This window comes from Amblyomma americanum, chromosome 6 (genome assembly GCF_052857255.1).
Source record: "Amblyomma americanum isolate KBUSLIRL-KWMA chromosome 6, ASM5285725v1, whole genome shotgun sequence".
Taxonomy (NCBI): Eukaryota; Metazoa; Arthropoda; class Arachnida; order Ixodida; family Ixodidae; genus Amblyomma; species Amblyomma americanum.
The window spans coordinates 51,990,181-52,009,985 of record NC_135502.1 but is presented as its reverse complement, the minus strand read 5'-3'; the positions used below and the strand labels follow the sequence as shown (position 1 = coordinate 52,009,985).

Here is a 19,805-nt window from a genome sequence, read left to right as displayed (position 1 = left end):
GGGATTCGGTATCGCCTGCCCGTAAGTCAGGCTAGTCTCTTCGTTGTTTAGCAATCTCCTGGAGGAGCGGGAGTTAGCCTTGGTGGTCGAGGCCGCGCGGCGACCGCGCGAGTTGAGCCCCGTTTCTCCACAGCGGGCGTGACGTCAGACCACGTGCTCGGCTGCAGCGCCCCTAGCGGGAGGAGCGGGAGTTAGCCTTGGTGGTCGCGCCCGCGCGGCGACCGCGCGAGTTGAGCCCCGTCTCTCCTCAGCTGGCGTGACGTCAGACCACGTGCTCGGCTGCAGCGCCCCTAGTGGGAGGAGCGGGAGTTAGCCTTGGTGGTCGCGGCCGCGCTAGGCTGGGCTATGGTTGAGCTAAGTAGTGTCCCTATTATGCTTCGCATAAAAAGTTCACAGGACGGTTACGACTGTGTAGCGCGATGTTCTATCGATAGCTGCTTAGGCGTTTAGTATTGGGGATTTATTCCTGGCGCACTGGTGTAGTGGTGAAGTGATGGACCCCTGCACTGGCAGGCGGCTGTTCCAAACGGCCACCCGCAGGCTTAGGCGACCCAGGTTGACCGTGAAATAATGTAACGTGACATGAATGTCACGTGACCGTGACATTAACACGCCCACCGGTTACGCCGACGGCGACGGCGACGGGAATGCTAGGGACGGGTGCCTAACACCTATCGCTGTAAAAGTGTCAACAAGGAGCGAAAAAGTGTCGTTAACAGCGATTTTAGTGGTCTGAGTTAAGCACATGAAAGAGAATGAGTGAAGAACTTGTGTACGATAAGAGAGGCTTGATTCTCTTTCATTGGGGAGGCCCTTTCTTTCGGGACTCCAGTAGAGTCGGCGATGGCCCGTGCTAGCCTCTGTCCGGGTTAGCACGCAAATGCTTACTTCAGTGTGACGTGTACATATTACGGAAGAACCGAAAACTGAACGAGTTGGTGCATCATTGAAGAAGTAAAAAAACAGCGCAGCGACGCGAAGGACAGCGCTTGTCCTCCTTCTTTCTTGTCCGTCGTCGCTGCGCTGTTCTTTACTTCTTTAGTCTCCATATTACTGTTGATTCCTTTGCTTAAATTGCCGAAACAAAGGTGCAATTTGTTCTGACAGCGACGCTTAACCCAGTAATGACCGGTCAGTAAAGATATCGGACAAATGAGCGCCCAGTATATTTATTTTACTGGCCATGCAAAGGACTTACTGACCCGCTAAAACTTGCGGTCTAATTTAAATGACCTTAATATTCCAAATTTTGAACATACCCGAGCGACAAAACTGGGCACACATGCGTATGCAGATGCCGAAAATCAAATACAAAATTTAGAATTACTTCATCGCCTATAGACGCTGCGGTAAACCCTTTGAACACTTTGGCTGTTTCGCCAGTAGGGTTAGCTTTTGCAGTGGACGATCTTCCAGAAGGCCTTCTACATCTCCTGCAGCTGCACTCTTGACCTTGATTTCATAAATGTGCCTGCAAATGTGTTTTATGTGGTACTTTAATGGTTGTATATGCTTTTCCGAGCATGAACAAAAACTATTTGCATCTTTGTGGTCCGTATTTTGCAAGGTATACACCGGACAGTGCATTGCGTCAAAAATAGAAAGGACAGGGATTTGGAGTACAAGATATTCAAACCACATTCTATGTGGGCTGGCTGCCATACGCGAGAAACTTCGTTTTTTTTTATCTCTACCTTCTTTTGTGCCGTTTGTCTTGAGTTTTACCTCCAAGTAATTTCTCAGCTGTTCAGGGTGCGCAAATTGGTTTTATAATTGTTTTTTTATGGGGGAGGGGAAGGAAATGGCGCAGTATCTGTCTCATATATCGTTGGACACCTGAACCTCGTCGTAAGGGAGGGGATGAAGGCGGGAGTGAAAGAAGAAAGGAAGAAAGAAGTGCCGTAGTGGAGGGCTCCGGAATAATTTCGACCACCTGGGGATCTTTAACGTGCACTGACATCGCACAGCACACGGGCGGCTTGGCGTTTTGCCTCCATAAAAACGCAGCAGCTGCGGTCGGGTTCGAACCCGGAGGTGCGCAAAGCCGTGACTCCTTTCTGGGCTATGGAAACAAATCTTAGTTTCGTCTCTGTGAGGTTGCTAGAACGACATATGCAATTGTGGAAAGAAAGAGAGAAAATAGGAAAGGAGGAAATGAAGGAAGGTGGAAGAAATAATGGGGTGAGGAAAGAAAGGAAGGCAGGAATACAGCCAGAAAGACTGAAAGGTAGAAGGAAGAAAGAATGAAAACAGCAAAGAAGGAGGAACTGAAGGAAGGAAGGAAGAAAGGAGGAAAAGAAGGAAAGACAGGAATTAGGAAAGAAAGGAAGGAAGTAGGAAAGGAGGAAAGAGAAGAAGGAAAGACAGAAAGGAGGAAAGAGAAGGAAGGACAGAGAGGAGGAAAGAAAGGAAGGAAGGCAAAAGGAGGAAAGAAGAAAAGAAAAGCATGAAAGAAAAGAAGAAAGAAGGAAAGCAATAAAGCCCTTAGAGCCTTCTTGACGTCCTGCATGCGGTAACTCATTTTCTCACCTTCTTGCATCTTGATCGAGCTTTCATACCGGGACGATGCCGCCCATGCGCAGCGAGCCGGGATCAGGATCTGCCTCTCGCGAACGAACGTCATCAGTATTGATCACTTCCTCGGCTCGCGGCTATGCGAACAGCCTCAAAAAGTAGCGCTGCGTGCGCTGATCCTCTATCACACCCTTTTTTTCCCCTTTACTTCCTACTCCCACCTATTATTTTACGCACCGGCTGTTTGCATCTTTTTACTTGAGTTTTTGCTGGAATACCATAACCGACGCGCGTGGCGGTTGTAATTACTGACCGCAGCGTGCCACAAATTGTTTTCGCATGCTGCATTCTTAGAAAAAAAAAACAATTAAAGGCAGATTTTGCGCGATATCCTTTTGCTGGGGCGATTGTTTTCACCGCACGCGCGCATCTGCGACCGATCGTTTTGTTTTCGCCTCTCTCTATCTTCTCCTGAAGGAAAGCATATTTTTCTCTTCTCGAGGTGGGCGCTGTAGCCGCGGAAGCAAACTCGGGAACTGGCGGCGCCATCTCTGTTGCAAATTGTAACATTATTTTCCTGAATACTTATCGGTTTCTTGCAACTGTTCGCCACTGAAACGCCTCCAGCATTTTGCAAGCGAGCAGCTGGGACGCGCACCTTCGCTCTCATAAAAATGAACGTCTTGATGCCGGGGCGTCGTGTTGCGCTTGCAGGACACCTGTTTTATTTTATTTTTCAATTTGAATAGCCGCTTCCTTTGGTGAGAGGACCTCAATATGTTGTTAATGGGATGGAGTTATGAGCCCTGCGATATGAAAAAAATAACATAATGACCGCGAGCGTCGTATTTTATTACCAAGATTATATCGCAGTGGGCCGAATTATATAAAGAAGAGACCTTCCGTGACCTCAAAGGTGAGGGCCCCTTATTATTCTCTCTTGTACGCCCATGAGCACGCTTTTATTTTTTTTTGTTATGCCCGTCGGACCCTATAATGACCTTCGGAAGTTCTCAAGTTATTTTTACTGTAACATTTCCTTTTTTTCTGCAGTTAAGTGAGTGTTCCATGCTTAGCATAGCTGCGGGCTAGTGAAATTTGTCAAACCATACTTATCCGGCGCCTCTTAAAACTAGAGCTTCTGGCGTTAAACTTCTGTACCGTAGAAAAAAAAGTTAATTTATTCTAGAGTTGAAAATGAAAAATAAGTTAAATGAAAAACGTCTGCCGTTTATATTATGCGGTGCGCCACGGTCTGGCGCCTGCTTTGCATACGTTGCACTGTGAAAAAAGGATATTACTTTCAGCCGAACTATTTTAGCGTACAAAGCAGCAAGAGCTAGCAAAACTGTAGCGAGATTTAAGATAATTCACGAAAGGTGGTTCGTAAGGACAGTTTTGGTGCTAGCATTAGTGGAAAGCACGGCTGCTAGAACTCGCTACTTTGTGGGTTCATTTTCGCTGTTGAGACGTCACTTACGTGCTCCTTCAAAAAGAGCTAATGCAATGCTCGCTATTTGTTTGAAGCTGGTCACCGCTGAAGAGAAATGAGCATCTCACATGTGAGCACAGTCACGTACACCTCTCCAGATTTTTTTAGTAATAATACAGGAGCACCGGCCAGGCCGTGTTTCAGCTTCCCATGCAGGACCGCAGTGACGAAACGGACGAAAGTGCGCGCATGCGCGCAGAGTGCTTCGACACAAGCAGACGACCAGCGAGGGTTGTGTCACGTATGCAGAACAGCCGAACAGACAATGCGACAGCCGTCAAGCGCTTTGTGCGCGTGCGCGCCTCCTCTCGTCTTTTTCGCCCATACAGTCCCTCAATATTACCTGGAGGCAAAGCTGCCGCCACTGTCTAGGCGAGTTTCTTAAACATCACCTTATCCGCCGATGGAATGCCGGGAAGTCTAGCTTTCTTATTTGGCTTGGCTAGTCTTGTGCCGAAAACGTGGATTCTGCCTCTGAATCTGGAACTGCGCCGTTCCGCCCCGTCATCTCCCATCTGCGTGCAGATGAAATTATATTAATAAGGCGTTTTTCACTTCAATAAATTTAACGCTATTATTGGGCTGGCATGGAAACTTCCATCAAGGTTCGCGGCGAGAAGAGTCGCACTGTTATGGCTTAATCCAAGTTTCATGCCCAACAGTATCCAAGCCGAATACGAAAACTAATCTTCCCGGCATTCCTGCGCCAGTCTATGGTGGATGAAGTGTGCAGTGCCGTCTGCTCTCCTTCAAGGCAATATTGAGCAGCCCTATGGTTTCGCCACTGCGGTCCTGCAATGCGACGATGAACGACCGTGTGGTCGATGCTCCCGAGATATTGAAAACTAAACATTTCGACGGAATTGCCTGTCTGGTTGGGTTTGTTAACTTATAACAAACTCTGAGACGTTTCGAATCAAAAAAAATTTAATCTAAAACCCAACGTCGACTCCTTCTGCAGTAACGACCGGGGGCGGTGGCTAGCGTCCTTAAGTATGCACAGTGGGGAGCAGGATGACCGAGATATTGGTAAAAAGATGGAGAGCTCCATTATCGGCCTCTATATGAGCTGCAATGTACGAGCTGTGGTAGGAGCTCAGTTCTCGAAGCGGTACGAGCCCAGTGGAGCTCTAAATTTATGCAGTTAGCCGTTGATGCCGACAAGACAGTTCACTGAATGTTTTGTGCAAGTTGGGCACGCTGTGTTAAGGAGCATTGATTTGGTGTAAACTAGAAACGTCGCCCGGTTTCCAAACTTTTAGGCCTTTAGAGGTATTTTGAATAAATACTAATAACAAATAAGTGGTGCTGAGCGCGGTAGACCGTTTTATCGTGAGTCACGATCAGCCTCTGCAAGCTGAGCTGCCAAACGGGCAATAAGAATAGCCTCCATGTGCAATATAGGGTGCGGTGTCCAGTGTCAGTATCGAACTGTGCGGAAATTTAGATCTGCTTTAAATTGTACGTCGCAATCAGCGCGGTCTCTACTCTCAGGCTTAAATCTAAATGCATTAGTGAACACACTTGCATACTTTTCACCTATGTGAACAGCTTGTTGTACCATTATTACAATAGGCATAGATTTTTACATTAATGCGTGCATTCGTATTTACTTTGTGGTTTATCCGTCCAGTTGTCACAGCTATAGTGTCTGCGGTGAACGACCTTCTTGAATCGTCCTGGATCTCGGTTTTCTCACAATATTTCTGATATTTGCATGCTGAAAACTATGTGGCGTTGGGTGAACGTCGTGTTCCATGCCCTGTTTTTATATCGTCCTTTTATATAACGCCCTTTAGGTCTTTAAGAGTATAATAAACAACGACAACAATGATGAGGTTATGAACCCATATGCAAAGTTTTTTATAAATATCCTTTAATTCTGGCTTTCAACTACAGTTTTCGCATTCTGAAACCTAAAACTCTTATCTGGCTGCGAGTGTCATTAGTTGGAGTGGATTCCAATGAGCTGAAATGCACTGAGGTGCCAGCGCTAATAAATTCAAGTGAAATTCACGAGCCACAAGTAAATTTGAGCACGAGTAAATTAAGCAATGAGCTACACAGTCAGATCCAGTGCCCCTAGCGTCGTGTTTCACATGTTGTAATCTTTCGTTTTAGCAATGTCTCCAGCATCGCGACATTTTATAATAAATTTCAAGGAATGAGTCGAATTTTTCTTGTAACGAAACATTGTCGCTCAACGCACGCCACTGTTTCCATTTATGTGACAGCATACAATTACAAGCGCATTTTCTATTTCGCATTAACCTGATTCGTTTTTTTGTTTCTCTATACATTCTTCTATTTTGTTCTGAGAATTACATTGTTTCACTTTTCACTTCTTTCATTATGAATGAGACCTCCTCTACGTAACATTGAGGAATACTCGTCTTATATTAATTCATGTATATTAGATCTTTTAATTAAGTAGCCAGAGCAAACTTAATTAGAGTATACGCTACACGTCGAAGTTTACAACACCTCGCGTCCTTCGATGTTCATCAGACTTTGAGCGCGCACAAAACAACGACCTATCACTGTTACCGGAAGTGAGAGCAGTAATGAAGTGTTTGGGATGCATGAAGAGCCTTAAAATGAGTGGCACACAACCACTATTGTTTATTAGCCTCTGGTGTTGTAATCCACTGAGTGCTCATAAACATCACCTGCTTTCAATAGCGTGCTACCTCAGGATAATAGCCCTGCCTGTACATCAGCCGTGCCCACGCAAGTAGTATGAAGTCCTTCATATTAGAGTCTACACCGATGGACATGATCAGGACCCCGTCAGCAGAGCGCCGCTGGCTGGTCTTGCAGTAGAGAGGTCGAAGCTTCCATTCACAACGTAAGTGAAGCTTTGTGCCTTTAATGTCTCTCTGCTCTGCACGGACCTCATTGTGGAAGGAGCTTGGCGAGAATCTGCGCCAATTTACGATACTTTCGAAACCGCCCTGTGACCGGTGAAACAACGCGTTCGGGCAGCGATTAACGCGAAGAGCAATACTTTACGAGACTATCGATATGTTAACCGATTAGGGGTGAAAAAACGTATCTGGGCGGGTTTGTGGCAGTAAAACGAGGCTTTTTGCGGGATTATCTTTCAAGACACTGGTGAAGTAAGGACAGTGCGCGTTTGAATTAGACTCTTACACAATCTGCGACACCTTCTCTCAGTTTGGTGGAGATCAGCTTTGTCAGCATGGACATTACATGTGCCTGTTAGTGACATGGTTTAGTTTATGTCTTCCCTAGGCCTGGAAGGAACGCCTGCCAACCCATGGCCCATCGATTGCTGGGCGCGTCGCTCTCCTTCGTTTCGCCTTTATCGTCACGGCTGTCGCGCCGGGGTGAGGGAAGAAAGCTTGGGGAAAGGGTGAAGGGAAGAGGGGTCGACTTCGGTCGACGTAACGTCCGCCACGCTCGAAACGGGGGAAAAAAGCGAGCGGCTCGCTCGCGCACGTTTTCATTGTCAGACAGCGCTCGAAGCGGGGTGCTTATTGATTGAGGAGGGGGGGACCACAAGGGCTCCAAGTGCGGCCGCCTCTCGAATTGTCCTGTCGGTATGCAGGCGAAGCCATGACGGACGTGTGCCTACATGAATGGAGCCCAAATATTTATTCTGTACTACCCCCTTTTTTCATCTCGTTGTGCACCCACGAAGAGCTGGAGGCGAAAGCAGAACGCGGAAGCAAAAACAGGAAAAAAATAAGCGAAAGGCCGCTCAAGTTTTCTTCCTGAACGAAGACTTCTCTCACTACCTTTTCTCACTTCGTTTTTTATGTACCTTCACAAACGACAGTGAGGATCTAAACGAATTGTCCAGCAAAAAAAAAATCAGTTTTATAGAAGCGCACGCTAGAAGATTTCGACATGTATATCGACAAGGTACTCACTTGAGTGGAGCTTCGAACTACGACGACGCAATTTCAATTGCGCAATGAACAAATGGTCATGGAGACAAGGCAACATGGGTTCGCTTCAACCGACGGTTGAAAGTAAGGCGTTTCTACATCGCTGGTCCCTCCAGGGTAGGTATGACACATCACATTATCTGTCATGTGTCATCTGTCATGTGTCGCTTGGCTTTGCAGTATCGGCGGAGAGATCTGCATTTGTTTATTTCAAATACTAGCTTATTGAGTGCTACGCTCCCTCTGAAACAATGCGCCTACCGCTGTTTCTACGTACCAACGCTCTCCTATCGCAGATAACGTCGATAGCTGAGGACAATTGATTCCGACGTGTTTTCTCAGTACGTAAGCCCTGCGTTGAAAAGTTCTTTCCAATAGGTGAAAAAATAACACTTTATTTCTGATATCAACTGACAGCCACTCCTGTTTCAAGTTAGTCCCAGTGGTAGAACAGGCCACGGCATATCAGAACAAAGGTAAAGATTCACCCTAACCCAGTGAGTCGTTTCTTTTTTGCGTCGTTTGTGAAACGCATTTCTTGCGCATCCCGGCCACTGATATAGAGCACACACAGACGGAAAAAGCCTATGCGGAATTAAAAGAAAAATAACAATAAACTCTAATCGCTGTTTTACTTTGTAGCCCTGCACAACACTGGTCGATTGGCTTCTCATCTTCTCTGGGTGCCTAGAGCAGCATTTTGAGACAGCTAGGTTATACTTCTGCAGTGCTTGCACATCCACAACATTGGCTTGATTTATCGTAGCCCCTCGTACACGTCGCGTGTAATTTGGCCGATATTAGGTTAGCCGACCGGGAAGTAGTTGCTTCCATTCCTATTTTTTCTTTTTTTATCTTCTTAACCGCGGATATATAGCCTGCCGTGGACACATATATAGCATCGGACCGGGCGCGTTATTATCAACCGTGGCTACCTTTTCTCCTATCCTTGACACGGTTGGCGCGTATGAGTGGCGCCACCAGTCCTTCGTATCTTTGTGATGCTGGTTACATTAGATGGCGCTACTGGCTCCTTCTGTCTTGGACACTCGTTCCTTTCTACCCTTTAATCAAATAAACCTCCGATGGTAGGTCTTGCCAGTAATGAAATATTAAACCACGTTCTTGTTTTCGGCACTGATGTTATTAACGTTCTCAGGCGAATACATTCGTTACTTGAATTAGCTCTTTTTGCCACACCTGCCCGACATACAACCTTTGTCCGTAAAGTTCCGAGACTGAGCCCATTAAAAAAAAATGCCTTTCATATTGAAATCATTTGTGCAGCACCGCTCCGAAATAGTCTCCTTTTCAGTCTTTACACAGCTTCCAACGCTTCTCGAGGTCTTGGAAACAGTTGCAAAACGCTTCTTTTTGCAGAGCTGTCAGCTCATTTGCCGTCGCGTCCTAAATGGCCGCCACGCTCCTCATCCAGCGACCTTTTAGGGCTCTCTTCACACGAGGAAACAGGAAAAAATCGCATGGGGAGAGGTCAGGGAAGTATGGCGGATTGGGAAATACGAAAATGCTGTGCTTGGCGAGAAATTTTTTCACGCCTAGAGCAGTGTGCGGCATTGTGTTATCGTGGAGAAGGCTTCATTGTCCAGATGCCCATAAGTCAGGGCGACGGCGTGGAAGTCCATCACGGCTGTGTTGGAGCACGCGGATATAAACTCCTGACCCACCGTCTCCCCTTGTGGGACGAACTTGTGGTGTATGACACCTCTGGCATCGAAAAACAACTATCAGCATCATCTTTGTTTTGGTCTTCTGTCGCCGCACCTTTCTCCACGCCGGAGAGCTTGTGCACCGCCATTCGGCGCTCTCCCTCTTGGTTTGAGGATCGTATTAAACATCATGTTTCGTCTTCAGCAATGATGCTGTTTACGAATGCCGCATCCTTCTCTGCCTTGGAGAGCAAATCAGCGCTCACTGATGCCCGCGTGTCCTTCTGGTCTTGTGTGAGGGAGTGCGGCACAAGTCTGGCATTCAGTTTTCGTTTCCCCAAGTTCTCACGCAAAAATTTAATGACATGTTGTCTTACTAATGTAGAGAGCATCTGATAGCGGGCGGACTGTAATGGTGCGGTCTTGCTGCACGATTTCTCTGACTAGAACCACGTTGTTTTCTGTCCTTGAGGTTGAAGGGCGCCCCTGCCTTGCGACGTGTTCCACCGACGTTCTCCCCGAAACGAACCTCTTGTGCCACTCGACAACTTGCGCCCGCAATAATGTTTCGTTGCCGTATGCGTCACGAAGGAGCACATACGTCTGTGTGGCTGTCTTGCCAAGCGTCGCACAGAATTTTATGTTTACACGCTGTTCGAGGTGGATGTCCATTTTTCCACATTCACTCACAGTAGAATTCGCAGACGACTAGTGGCAACGTATGTTTCTACATGCAGTGTCATCTAGCGCCTGCCACAGGAATGAACACAAATAGCTCAGGTTAGCCCGAAAAGATAGCGGTACTCATACGCGCCAACATTTGTTTTGGGTAATCATTTCTAGAGAATAAAATAAATCAGTCTCGAAAATTTACGGACAACGGTTGTATACGGCAGCTTCTATGAAGGCAGTGAACAATGGGGTGAGAAGCTAGCGGCCAGGAGAAAAAGCTTGGCCGCTAGCTTTAAGCCCACGCGGGCTTTCTCGCCCACTATGCTCGTAAACACATTTAGATAAGGAGCTACAAAGTTAAGTGGTAGACATGTTTATTATTCAGTTAGGTGAAGAAACATCTGAGCTTCGAGTTGAGACTGCAATGACAACCTATTTCGAAGATGCACAACGCACTTTGAAGTCAGCGAAACAGCTTGTCTCGTCTTTTATTTATTTATTTATTTATTTATTTATTTATTTATTTATTTATTTATTTATTTATTTATTACAGAGACCTGCAGCGCCCGAAGGCAATATTGCAGGGGGGGGGGGGGGGGACACAATAACTTCTGCTCGTTTGGCCGAAAGTACACAGGATAACAAAAATACAATGACACAACTAAACATAGATGAGGAAAAGCATGCACTGAAGGAGGACAACCGCGCTCCATAAATAAAATGACACTAATGACATGAAAATACACGCGCACGACACTTCTAATCTACACAGTATTGTGAAACTTGTATCAGTGGGGATGATGTCTAATCAGAAATGCGGAAATCACAGTGTGATCGTTTGGTTTTCGCTTCTCATTCACTGACGACAATGGTTGGGCAACAACTCAACTATACTAACGCAGTAATATACGAAAATAGAGCAGCGCACAGATGATTTTCTGTTAAGATACCCAGCTGTTTTGTGATGCTGAGACAGACACGGATTTAGTGTTAAATTATGCATTTGAAGTTTGAAGTTTATTCATTGCTAGGTATAACATTTGACAGAAAGCTTACTTTTCTGCCTCACATTAATGCGTTAAAAAAGAAGGCCCCTCAATCCCTGTGCATACTCAAAGTACTTTCACGAAAACACTGGGGTCCAGATAGGACATGCCTTCTACAAATTTATCGCTCTGTACTACGCTCTAACTTAGATTATGGATTGCTTTGTTACAGAGGTAGCAAACTCGCAATAACGCTGGAGCTAAAGGCGTTGCCTGACAGGGGCTCCTGCCCTACCGAGCATTTCGCAACTTGGGGAAGCACAGAATTTGTCGACTCTTTTTTTTTAAATCATTTTTGCGCATCGCTGAACTTTACGAACGAAAGAAGAAAATTCGTTTCCACGCCTGTTTTCGTGCCAGAATAAGAGCACACACTGTCGGATTGGATGTGCCGAAAAATTGTTCTCTGTACCAGCAGCGCCAGCTTATTCAGACACGAGCATTCCGTTGTCCGTTCCAGGCATTCCCACGCGCCTGTTGTGCTGCCTTTCAAACTCGTCATTTCAGAAAGTTGCGTGTTCGGCTGCTGTTCCTCATTCCATACGTCCGGTCGCAGCGCTCTTCATTTCCACCCATCGCATCCCTTCGAATACATTCCCGAAGAAGGTGCTAGGAGAAAAAGCACGCGCTCTATAGTACGCTGGATATTTCCGGAGAGGATTGCATCTGGAAACATTCTTGATGTGCCTCGTATAGTTTCCCTTTCTTTTGGCTCGCGTAAACAAAGCGTCCGGGGCGTCTCTATATTCAAGACGGTTTAAGCCGGCGTGCACACGCTGGCACACGGAGATGCCTGAGAACGACGTAGGAATCACATCCGTGGCACGCATCTGCACGGGACATACGCGAAGGTGGGTGCACGGGCGTTGCTGCGCCTACGTTCCCCGAGCGCTTTACGCTTCGGTACGATTGAACATACCCAAGAAAAAAAAATCGCCACTCTTTCGTGCGTCTCTTTCTCGACGCTCAAATCGACTCACGAATCTGTGTACCTGCCGCAGCGACGAGTGAGGTGTTCATCTTCGTCCGGTCTTTCTCGCTGATCCTGCAACCGCGCCGTATTGCGTTGTGAGAAACGCCCCGCAAGAACGCCACGCCAAGAGAATTCGATACTTTTATCCGCTCTCTAATAAAAAGAGTGTAGATGTTGCGGGATCCGCTGTCGGTCGCGTAAACAAAGGCTTACGTTGTGGACTAGTCGCTCAGTGGGCGCTTGGAGTCTACGTAGGCTTGGAGTGGAGGGTAAAATCACTGATGCGAGCTGATGACACAGACAAAAGGCGATAACCAATCAGAAATGGTTTGCGTGTCGAGCCCGTATAATGTGTCGGCTGTCGAATTCGACAATGGACGTGCCCGCACACGAAGTGGTGGTCCGTGCTTTACGGGTAGTCGCGTAGTGCTTGCCCTGGGCATCATTGGAAATAAAGATAGCCCCGTACGGGTCCTATAGTTTTACTGAAGAGTAAATAAATCAAAATTTAATGACACAGTCTTTCAAAGAGTACAAATTCCTGTTTGTGCTAGGCTCCTAGAAAGTTGTCGTGGAAACGGCAAAAAACTTTTGGCTCGGATGTTTTACTCCTCGATACTCCGTTATGGAATGGTTTCAAATGGTGTGTTTATTTCCATATCTCTGTCTGCAATGGCAGCGCAGTGCAGCTTGTTCTATGAGCGCTTCAAATTAGATGCGTACAGGGTGTTTTATTTTGTCCAGTACGGAATAATTAGGATGTTTATTTTCACAAGCTGAGTAACTTATCACTTGATAATCACATATAGGTTTGACTATGCTTAAGACCGATAGGAGAGACAACTGTTTTCCAGCGGGTGTACCCTGCCTTGTATTTATGAGCTTCAGACGTTTCAAATAGACAGTGACGAATACCGTACATGATTATGTGCACTAAGTGGGTTATACATCGTTAAAAGCTGAAATTTCACGCTTTGCCAGCTGCACAGTATTTGTTATTTTTTTTCAATATCACTCAATATAAATCAAATTACTCGCGTCATTTTATATAATATCGCTAAAATTTGTTATATTTGCGCTGTGCTTCGTTTCGCTCGCATGACTGACTGCTACTAGCACGCGTGCCTTAAGCGAAAGTGCCCAAGACAATGGCAATAGAAACGACAGCCTTTGAGAATGGCAAATGTATACAGCTGGCGATGATGAACCTTCTTGAGATAATAATGCATCTAAGCTAATCAGCGTGACTCCGTCTATTTTTATGCACGTATTTCACATCTAGCTCCTGCGGACCATGTAACGGGTGAGGACACTCCGGTAAAAAACTTCCTCGGCCAAACTTGAGCCCTGCGGATTATAGCACCGATGCCGACTGTATAGCGGAAATTACTGTGCTTCGTAATGCCTGTATAACGGGCTTCGTAGCCTTCTTATATATATTTGCTGCTAGGTGCCGCGAAGACTACCGTCTATCCTGACCTCTACGCCGTTATTTGTTCCTTACATGCAGAACCACTGCGGCAGATATGAAGCCATTCAGCAGCTTTACTGCCTGAGCAGTATAGCTCTCTTTCGGCGAAAAAGCCTTGATCTTTGTGTGTGTAGCGCTTCGTTCCCCTGGGGCCCCTAGCGGACGTGAGTGTATCAGAGAACCTTCTGGGTATCCTCCGGAACCGGAAAGGGCCTCCTCAGCAGCACTCTCCGGTGGGTGCACAGAGGTGCACCCACCGGAAAAGAGGAATCTCCGACCTACAAGCCACCCACCCACCTCCGCCCTCCAAAGAGCGTCCACCCACAAGAAGCCCACGGGAAAATCAAGTTTTAAGACTTAATGGGTACGCAATCGATGTAAAAATGAAATGTATAACCAGCACTGCTAAAGCGGATTAGTCGAATTGCATCCTGTGATCACCTCTGTGTAGTTTTATTCTTTTTTTATTTGTTTTTCTTTAGCTCCAGGTACGTTATCTTCCTGCACTTCCCAAGTTGTTAGCGTAAAGTGAACAGCAAAGATTTGTCACGAGTATGGGTTTGCCAAGAGTACTTATTATGGCCGCATTTCAATGAAGGCGAAATAATAATAATATTAACAATAATAATTGGTTTTTGGGTAAAGGAAATGGCGCAGTATCTGTCTCATATATCGTTGGACACCTGAACCGCGGCGTAAGGGAAGGGATAAAGTAGGGAGTGAAAGAAGAAAGGAAGAAAGAGGTGCCGTAGTGGAAGGCTCCGGAATAATTTCGACCACCTGGGGATCTTTAACGTGCACTGACATCGCACAGCACACGGGTGCCTTAGCGTTTTTCCTATAAGCGTTTTTTCTTAGCGTTTTTCGCAAAAGGCGCCCGTGTGCTGTGCGATGTCAGTGCACGTTAAAGATCCCCAGGCAGTCAAAATTATTCCGGAGCCCTCCATTACGGCACGTCTTTCTTCATTTCTTTCAGTTTCCCCTTTATCCCTTACCTTACTGCTCGGCTCTGGTGTCCGCCGAGATGTGAGACAATTACTGCGCCATTTTCTTTCCTCAAAAATCAGTTTTCAATTTTCTATACAAAAAACGCCTGTGTCTGGTGCGGTTAAAGAACCCGAGCTGGTAGAAATTTATATGGAGCAATCCACAACGACATCTCGTTATCTCTCTCTCGTTTGACCTCTTCTTCATCCCTTCGCTCACGGTGTGTTGCAGGAGTCCACACTGACTGATAGTCACTTCACCTTTGTTCCGTTTCCTCTTGTGCAATAACATAATAACGTAGTAAGAATGCAGGTACATCCTGGTTTATTCCTGTATATACATTTATTATTTGATACTTTCGGGGCCTAGTGGAGCGGGCTGCCGTTCAGCAATACAACAAGCGAAAAGCAACGAAGGAAATGCTTGTAGGAGCCCGCTCTAAGAAGCATGTGCACGCCAAGAGGATATTCCTGAAGGAACGGGAAGTCAGTCGCCGAGTGAGGCTGTAAACACAAATAATAAGCAAGGCAGAAAATAAATAAATGAGAAAATGGCCGTCGCTTCGTTCTACAAGTTTATTCCAATTCGATTCTACCTTGCTACTGCTTTGCCCTCTCTCCTTCCTGCCCGCACTTTTTCTCTAAGGTTTCTTTTTTTTTTCTTCCTCTCGTCGTTGGTTTCGCTTCCCGCCTTTATCTGCAACGCGCTGACTTCTTTTCCTTAAGCACGAACCGCTTTTTTGTTCTCCTCTAGAAGGGGGTCCTCGAATCACACGGGTCCTGACAGAAAATCGAAGCCGTATTTATAGAACCAGCGGAGGTACACCGAAAAGCGTGGCGTGTCCTCAACGGGCATTATCTTCTCTCTCGCTGTAGCGCCCCCACCCCGTCTCTCTCTTCCCCCTCCCCCCCCCCCCCCCCCCCGGCTTTCTCTTCCTGTTTCTTCTCATTTCGTGCCATTATTGTAAGCCTCTGGTTCAATCGGAGCAGAAAAGCGCGAGTGCTTCCTTAAAGATAACTAGACCTGGGGGCACATTTCAAGCTTTGCCAAAATCATTGCGCCCCCATTCCTGGGCTTGCCTTTGTCTCCACTCTGTTTGCTTCGAAAATTATTCCCCGGCACGGCAAGCGCTACATTCCGGGGCTGCCTCGAGCGCTTGCGCTTTGTTCCCGACGAAATTCCCGAGATTCCAACAATTGGCGAGTCACGCTGGAGAGGAACGTGTTTTTCTTGAATGCCCGCGTTTTAACAGAAGAGTGCTTGCTGCCGAAAATAAAACGTAAAGCGAGAATAAATTAGATGAATTGCTATCGCACCCTCTTCAACATCTGCTGAGTGAAATAAAAAAAAGTAATAAACAGCTCTATAATTTTTGTTCTTTCCCGTTTCAGTTGTGCTTGCTTCTTTTTCCTTCCTTCGTTTCTTCCTTCCTATCTGTTATTTTCTTCTTCCTTTTTTGATTCAATTCATTCTTGTTCTCTTTCATGTCCCCTTCCTCCGTTTACCTTTATATTGTTCCTTACCGCCCTTTAATTCTTTTTTCCATTCCTTTTATTCATTTTTTCCCATTTTTCTTTTCTTTCCTCCTCCCGTGTTTTTTTTTCTTACGTCATTCCTTCCTTTCCATACTTTCTTTATCCTCTTTCTTTCATATCCCAGCTTCTCCTTCGTCTTTGAATCCTCACCAGCACACCCCCAGCCTGGCGCTCTTGCGGTATACCGCACAGCTCAAAGAACAGTCACATTCGGAACGCAAATTTTCTTTTTTTTTCATCGTCCTTACTTCGTTTCCTGTTCTTCTGCCTCTCTTTTTTCCCCTTCGTTCTTTCATTCTTCCTGTATTGCTTCTATTTTTGCTTTTTTTTTCTTTTTACTTGCTACGCAGAAATTAATCAAAGCACCACTAAAATTCAGGTCACTTTTCCTTGGTCTTCACTTTTTCACGCGTACGTAACCATCGATACCAATGATGAAAAAAGAAAGGCCTTTCGCCGTTTCATGCCTTCTCCGATTTGAGCCTTTGATCGATTACTGCTCCGGTTTAAAATGATGACAGCCGTGTTCTCCCGATTCCCTAGAGCCAAAAATTGGTCTGTCTTGGGATCGACCGTTCGCATCGTATATATGGTCCTCCTCATAATTGGCTTCTCTTTTCTCGCCCTCTTCGGGACCTCTGCTACACTCAAACCTTGGAGCTTGTCGAAAGTAGCCAGTTTTGGTGAATCCCTGCAGAGGCCGTTGATGTCTGTGCAGCGACCCTTTTTACGCCGTTGCTCATCACGTTTGGGAGGCTCATAAAAAAGATAGGAAATACCTTACTGAGAGGAAAAGGTTAGAAGGTAGAGTGGTATCATATTTTCTCTTGAATTTACTGTCTGCTGATATCTCGGGTGATTCGCAAGTAGGCACGGGGAAGAACGTCCTTCCTTTTCTGAATTTATGGAGTGGAAGAAATTTAAAAGGCGACACCGCTTCCGCCAATTCCATATTCCCTCGAATAGCAAAAAATGAATACATATAAGCATAATTTACTCTACTTCTTCCGTAATTATTCCCTAAGTAAAACTTGAAAGCGAAGTTTCCGGAATGTAGATCACAATTTTTGTTGTTATTATATCGTAATAGATAAAGACTGTGCGCCCGTAAAAAGCCTCGTGCGCAGTGCCTCTCTGCTGTTGTTATTTAACACAAAATTAGTCACCCACTTTATTTTTTTCCTGTCCGGAAGGCTCGTCCTGACCGGTCGGTTCACTGCGATTAAGAGTGCAGCATCTCACCGTCGTGTCGTAATCCCGTTAGTGTGCTTTGTCAAGTTCGCCAACGTACAAATATCTCTGCTGTAGTGTATTCCCGTTGCCCCTGCAGCATCCTATGCGCAAAGCATATGGCGAGATAACTCCCAGTTCAGCGCGAAAACAATCTTTCCTGTCCCGACCATGCTAATCTGTGGCGACTCCAATCTGTGCGATGTTATATTTACCTTGCTTTTTTTTTTGGCTCGCTTGTTTGCAAACGTATTTGTGTGCGTCGCGGGAGCATAAAAAAATCCTCGTAAAGCGGTTACGACTCCCTATTAAGAAATGCAGTGACTTGCTTCTGACACCTTGTGCGGAGGCAAGGCTTCTGTATTGCATTCACTTCGGTAGCATGGGTTGCTTCAGCGCGCACGTCATTTTATCCCCTTTCATTTTATCCCCTTTTTTGTAGACCTGATTTCGCAGTGAACTGGTTGTTCACGAGCGCGGTGCTTCGTTCCCGCAAAGCTTGCGAGTCAGCGAGACCCTGCCGTGCCCATGGCTGCACAAGCAGGAGCGCCAACAATGGATGTCGCTGAAATTGATGCTCCTGTTGCATGCATCACGTTGACGACGCCGAAGCTATACGGCAGGATCACAGGGAACGAAGCAATAACAGCTTTCGCTGTAAAAAAAAATAAATCGTGCGGCATTCATGCTCTGGCCTTACTCATCCATTCAAAGAATACATCGACGGCCGCCGCAGCCCACGCAAATGTAGAATCTTGCAACTGCGCTTACTTGTCAGTTAACTAATAAGATAGCAACATATTAATACTGCTTGAAGTACTAGCGGCTGGATTCTCGTATTGGGCCTTTTGGTTTTCGTTATAACCAGTCTGGAGCCAAGACGATTAAACATGTACCGCGCTTCTGTTCTACATGACAGCGCGGCCACAGGTGGAAATTTAAAAATTGAAGTTTAAGATCAACAGGTATTATCCCGCTACTGCTTATCGATGCACAAAAAGTCTGCTTCCTGAATAAAATAAGTGCTCTTAGCCCACGGGCCTGGGAACATTACAACATTTCTGCTTTTTATTGGTAGAAAATTTCATAGACGCTTATTCGGAGACGTGGCGATGACAGAAAAAAGAAATTCTCAACACCTTCCTGCACTGCAAAGTAAACAAAAGCTAAGTGAGAGCTCATTATGTACCCGGTAACACATTTCGGCTGCTTAACTTCTTGCAACGTGGTTACCTTATTTAGCTCGAAGAAAAACAAGTGCGGCGCGTTAGCGCAAGAACCAAGCGTTTTGACTTGATATAATACTCTTGTCGTCGTCGATATGCATCTTTCGAGCTGTTAGAATTTTATTTACCTCTGTGGCTAACTTCCACACTGTCAGAACCTCCAATAATCTTTGAAATCTCTCACCTATACGCGCACATGTTCACCTACATATAATCATCAGTCTGGCCGGTATCGTGTAGGACGATTAACCTCGACATAGCCTCAAGCAAGTTCATAACGTTTTGCCAGTGCACCCTTGTGGCGCAGCATATAGTAAGCGAAGATGTACAAATCGCCGGGCCTTTTTCTGCTTGCCTTAATGGCCTCTTATGTTCAGCCTCCAGGAGTCATCCACCTAACGAGTGCCTTGACAGCGGCACGAGTCCGATCCTTTAAACCTGAAGGCTTCCAGATGATGTCAGTTCTGACCAACAAGGATATTTTTTTGTTTGTTCGCGACGCCTCTTCGAACTTGTTCTTACACTCCAGTGCAGTTTTCTCTGCTGACGTCGCCATTAAAGCATGCTGATTGGCTTGTTTGTTAGCTTCATTTTTGTCCCAGGCCCTGTCAGCTTTTCCGAGCGTACACCAAGAACCCTCAGCTTAATTGGACTGGCTTTTTAGAGCGAGTGTACCAAAGATGAAATCCTTGAAACGCCGTCCCTGTAGAGACTGACCAGATTAATCTTAGATTTCGCACCTTCCAGTGTCGCTCCCACGCACATTTCTTGCCTCGACCTAAGTGTCCCTTATCACAATGGTAGAGCACGGGGCAGCATTGAATTTTTGTGGACAAGAAGTTCTGAATACATGGTTTCCTTGCCAGAGTGCAGCCGTAGATAGGCGTAAAACGTGGGCGATATTTCGTTACAAGCACTGTTGCAATGTTTTTCATATTCCGTAAAAAACTTGTTTCTTTCTGGCATTAAAACTCTCCGAAAATGCTACAGTGCCATTGCAGGTGTTAGCGTCATAGCGTGTCGAGACCTAAAACATGAGGGTTTAACTACTGTTCAATGAGGCATTATTCAGTAGATG

General features: G+C 45.9%; 1 protein-coding gene across 6 annotated transcripts in view; it reads left to right on the top strand.

The window, feature by feature from the left end:
• The window catches only part of LOC144093441 (dopamine D2-like receptor), a 510,329-nt gene that overhangs the window by 146,398 nt on the left and 344,126 nt on the right, over positions 1-19,805 (top strand). The window lies entirely within an intron of this gene.